This window comes from Lygodium microphyllum, chromosome 13 (assembly GCF_053477565.2).
Source record: "Lygodium microphyllum isolate KBCC chromosome 13, Lygodium_microphyllum_v1.1.10, whole genome shotgun sequence".
NCBI lineage: Eukaryota > Viridiplantae > Streptophyta > Polypodiopsida > Schizaeales > Lygodiaceae > Lygodium > Lygodium microphyllum.
In genome coordinates this window covers 136,843,251-136,849,250 of record NC_141147.1, presented here as the reverse complement: position 1 = coordinate 136,849,250, position 6,000 = coordinate 136,843,251, and positions in this window count along the sequence as shown.

The window sequence follows — 6,000 nt, the reverse complement described above, 5'->3', positions numbered from 1 at the left end:
AAAACATTTTGAAATCTCTTCGGCCTCTAGCAATCAATTTGCAGCCATTATCATATTCTTCAACAAAGCATCCATCTCTATTAAATCTCACATGTAGATTCTATTCTGCCATCTGTCCAACTGACAAAAGATTCTTGGTTATTGTATGTACATGTAGTACATCATGCATGCTCTTTTTCTTGCCATCAGGCATCAAGAACAGAACAATTCATGGGTACTGAATGTCATGTTGGGTGTCATCCCCAATACACACATAATCATGTGAACGTGCAACCATCTCATCAAACCATTCTCCATAGAATGTCATATGATTTGAAGCCCCTGAATCAATGTACCATCTCTCATCTCTATTCTGCCTAGATGCATTCTTAGACACATGCTGCATGGCAAACAATCTATCAACTTGCTCATCATGAGCACCGCTAGAAGATGCATTCTGCCCATGCTGTTTGCCCTTTGCCTTCATATCTCCTTGGTTCTTGTAACAATCCTTTGCAATGTGTCTATATCTGCCGCAGTAATGACAGTCCTTATCTCTGTTTGACTGATCATTTGATTTCCATAAACCAGATCCACCACCTCTAGAATGGGGTGATCTCCCCCTGCCTCTAAAGCCACTAGATCCACGCTAGCCCTGTGTATTTGTGCCATGCCAAGCATTCTGCTGATGTTGTCCATAAGTATTTTGAGCGTCTCCTCGACCTCGAAAAGAGCCATGGCCTATGCTGCCTTTGCCATGCTGGCTAGAGTAAAAAACAATGTCTCTACTTTGAGAAGTACTAGAACTTGTCTTCAGCCCAAGCTTAACTTCCTCATGCAGCAACAAAGCAATCAGCTCATCCCAATCAAGGGATTCAGCTCTTACAAAAAATAGATGTATCAAATGCTTTATACTCTTTGCCAAGTCCATTCAATGTCACTGTAATCATATCATCCTCAGACACTAAAGATCCAATGGTGGCAAGCTGATCCACTATGTTGATCTCTATGGTGTAGATCAGAATGCTTTTGACATTCCTAGACATGTTATTAAACTATTGCTTTAGTTGAATCTTTCTTGCATGTGTTACATTTCCATAATTCTTCATGAGTATGTCCCATGCATCCTTTCAAGAATTGCATCTAGTAATCTGTATAACCATAGCATCTGATATACATAAGGAAAACCAAAGTAACACCTTGCATGCTCTCTCAGTCCATAGCTTATGAGCCCTTTTTTGATCATTTGTCGGATTCCTTTCATGCATTTCAGGTTCAACCTCATCACCTGTATATAAGTCTCAATAACCTCTGCTAATCAAAAAAATCTTCATACGAAATTTCCATAAAGCAAAATTTTTGTTGTCCAGCTTTTCTTCCACAAATTGAGTGATATTTTTAGTGTCTTGAGCATTTTCCATAGTTACAGCTTAGGTATTCAGTGATGTATACAACTTGTAAGTATCTCACTCATTTTCCTACAGTTCACGACCAATTTTGTGCTATTCAGAATAGTTTCTTGCAATTCAGGACAGTTTTCTTGACAACTTGCTTGTTGTAAAATGTATTCCAACAATGAAAAACCACAGACATTGAGCAGAAACCAAGCTCAAATTAGTTCAAAATATTCTGTGGTAGTGGCAAAACATCCTAGCAACAAACCATGTCCATACAAGTATCAATGTTGGTACTGTATGCAAGTAGCAGTACTAAATACAACCATCCCATTGCTATAACTAGCAGTGTTTTCTCTATTAAAACAAGAGTATTCAAACCTGAAAATAGTCCCAAAACATCTCATTCAGTTGCCACTCCATGCAAAAGTTGATACATGTCCAACCGGTCAGAATATATTGCATGTATATCAATGTGAAGATGATAGGTATCCTTCCTGCAGACAATAACTAGTCAATATCCTGGTATAACCAACAACAAATTAGTCCAAACTTTGGACTTTCAGCACTCAAAATATCCCAAAAAGAATCTATCACTCAAGTGGTATGATCCAAGCATTTGTCACTAGCAAATAAGCATAACAGATACTTCAACCCTATAGGTATATTGTTTCCAAATTCAGGACACCACACACTTTACTGTTTTCAACCTGCAAATAAGCTCCAAAACTGAGCATTTAACACTCCAATATCATGCTCAAATGCATGATAATAAGAGCATATACATTGTTAGGATGAAAGCCACCAATGCCCTAGAATCACCTGTTGTTTACTACAGTAAACAGCCAGTTTGCACAGGTCTGTGCTGAATATCTCAAAATCTGTGAGGAATTTGAAAAAACTTTATTCTACAAAAGTTGTAGACCATGTCTTGATGTCAAATGGCCACTACCAAGCCTTCAGGCTTCAGGCATTTGAGCTTTGATACCATGTTGGAAAAGAGGAAGAGAGACAAAGTGGAGCGGAAGATAAGCCTCAGCTCATTGTTGTTATTTTTCCATTATTCTTCCATCATACTCACTAAAAGAGACTTACACACATAGGTTTGACTAACCAAATCTAACTATGGTTAAGATAAGCCTCAGATCATTGTTGTTCTTTTTCCATTGAAAGAGACTTACACACATAGGTTTGACTAACCAAGACTAACTGTGGTTAAGCCACTAACTACACCGACTCATTGAATGTCACACATATGTACAGCTGTATCTAGCTAATATCTGTCACACACATAAAGATAGACTAACTGAAGAGTAGCAAGAGCTCGATATTCTAACAATTATCAGGTCTATCCGCACTCCGACGAGTATGATGCGTTCTCTTAGATCCGCATTTTCTAAAGACGACCAATTATTAAGGCTAAAATCCCATGATTGGCATACGATATGTTAGGTTTGTACTAAGAATAGATTGTAAGTGGCATGCGTATTTTGCTATTTGGAGTGTAATCGTTGTTCGTAATGCTTCTTCATTTGTGGTAGTTTGTACTATCGATCGCGATCAAAGGATGCCTCATTCCAAAAATACGCGGGCCGATTTACAGGTTGTCAAATTTAGTGTAATGGATCTCATAGAAGGAGATCAAGACATCCTCTATTGAATCCGCAAGGCGGGGAGCAATTGAGACAGTCTGTCTCTTTGAGAAGTACTTGCCCACTAGCATGCTCACAATACAAACCCACCTCCTAGTTCATCTTGCAGATGAAGTAGAGATTGCGGGACCTGTCCATACGCAATGGATGTTTTTCTTGGAGCCCCTCATGAAAACCATAAAAGGCTTTGTGTGACAGCGAGTTCGGCCAGAAGGTAGCATGGCTGAAGGCTAGTCGGTGTCCAAGTCCATATCTCACAGTGGCTACCAACAGTGGATTCGGACAATAGTATGCTATAGTCGCTAAAGGATAATGATAGATTGACCGGAGATGTGGTGGTTGGAAATGGGGTAGAAAAAAGAATGGATGCTGCAATGGAGGAGAAAGTGAATCGTTTTTATAGGTTGCACCATGCCTCCATGGAGACGTGGCTCACTAGGTATGAGCAAGCCATGAAAGATCAAGAAGAAGCGTGATCTGAATTTCGACGTAGTGCATGCCACCAATTGATTCGATATCCCGAGGGCATGGAGGAGATGCTACGGTTTATGTCTATGTGATTGTTGCATGGAGCTTTGATCCTAGCCTCTCGTGGAGGGGTGGAGGTCTCTACTGAGGAGTGGGAATTCTCGAGGGGATGTAATCCAAAGGTGACCACATGTGCATGTTTTATGAGCTATCGTCTCTAGATTTTATATGTGACAACTAATTAACAATTTCAATGTACAGTACAAAATATACAATGTAGCATGGTTGCGTGGATGACATTCTCGTGTGGAGCGTATTGACAAAATACTCTCCACAACGGATTGTGGTGTCATGGCAAAGTTCGAGCAAGAGAGCTAAGGTGAGCCATAGATTATATGCATTTTAAATAAGATCAATTTTTTTAGAGCTATATTACTGCGCTTTGCTTGAATCTTTATATTATGCTAACATCAATTTTTATCTGTGCAAGTGATCTTTGTGGATATTTGGACAGCATGATGAGTCGAGGGATGAGCGACGAGGAGCTACAAGAGATCTTCACACGTATGTCTCCAGATTAGATGACCCGATTCAGAGATATGGCGGACCAGGAGCTACCTTGGGCACCATCATACCGTTTTGTTCGATCTGCTTTAGTATGCTCTAATGCATCAGTTTCAAGTAGATGAGGTCGACGCTCCAAACTTGGGCCGGACGAAGAGAGTGGTTCTGGGGGGAATGTTGCAGAGATATGGATGCAGTGAGCCCAGGTCAGCTCGAGATACAGGTGCTACTCCTCGCTCTCATGTAGGTTCAAGAGAGGGTGGCTTAGGTGGTTGTTGTGGAGGTACCGACGTAGTGTCTCCACCCCGTCATTCTACTGGATTTGCGTTACCTATGGGATTTGTCACACCTGTGGGGACATCTACTCTAGTCACTCTAGCTTTAGCTCAGCCATCCGTAGGTGGTACCCCTATGGGTGCTACTTCGAGAGATACTACCCCCGTAGGTACACTAGATGTACAAGGGTCTCCTGGATATGCCCAGGAGTGTGGTTGCATGTGGGAGATGACACATCTTAGGCATACCCCATAGGGGTATGCCTACCTTGTAGATTATAGGACAAGAGCCGTCATCATGAATGATGAGGGGAGGAGGGCGATGGCTCGTATGAGAGAGTTATGCCAACAAGTTTTTTTGCACAATGTCTTGGATCATTGGAAGAACATACCAAAGGGGAGCAAGGACTACATAGTAGCATCCTTGCATGAGGAGTTTATGGTACACGCTGTAGCAAATAGGTTTTCCATTGACTGGATGATGGAGTGCATGCTTACGTACATGTCACACAGACGATCGGATGAACGCAAGGCACTTAAGAGTGGGGCCTCAAAGCTCGAGTGGCTAGACGTAGATGACTGGCGCCGACTCAGGGAGGAGACTATAGATTCTCCAAGATGTTGGAGACAACAGCACAAGGTGGCGAGGGCAAGATTGGAGGCAGGAATGGTCCATCATCTTGGGAGTGGCGGCCACAAGAGTTATTTAGAGAACTTTGTAAGTTTTTATGTTGTTCTACTTTCTTATTTTTTGCAATATCCCTTGTACTGACAAATGTGTTTCTAACAGTTGTATTTTGTTTTCTTTGTAGCACTCCATTACAAACCACTTGCTCCCACGGGTCTAGAGACTCAATATGTAGAGAGACACGGTTTCGCTACATTGATCGACTGATTATATGGACGTGGCAGCCCAGTATGTCACTCATCTTTCTTGTCCATAGTTACTAATTTTAATTAAAATGCATTATTGTATATTGGACTGATGTAGTTATTTCCTTTTTTTACAGAGTCCGTTCGATGCTCCGTTGCAGTAAGACACGAGCTTTCAAATGGGACGATCTATAGCTCATCCTTGGATCTGTGGAGCGCACATCCTCTTCTTTTTTGGTCATGTGATTTATGTAGGCATTTTCTATGCATAATGTTATTATCATCATTTGTATCTTGCCATGATTCTACAAACGCTTTCATTACGCGATCTTGTATTTATTTTATGTATCAGTTTAGTTGTAGATTCAAGTACACTTTGCCTTCATTTTTATGACCATTGTACACCTTACTGTAACTCTTTGTTACAGCCCAAATACAGCACATAGTGCTACATGTGGTAGGGCAGCTTGCTGCTCTACTACAAATTTTTTTTTCTCTGTAACTACCGTTACTAGTGTTGCAAATTTTACTACACGCATTGCTATTTGCGTTGCTATTTGCGATGCAAATAGTGAGGTTCTATGGCGTCACTAATACCGACATGTTTAGCGACAACGGGGGTAATTTTTTTTATGAACATTTTCATCGCTTTGAACGTTAGTATGAGGCATGTATCTTGTAGTGGGAGTTTATCAATCTCATTATTATTTACACGAGACTAATGAGTCAAATGACTCAATTTGGTTGAATGATCTTGGTGATACTGCAATAAACCCATTGGTTTAGGGTCATCAT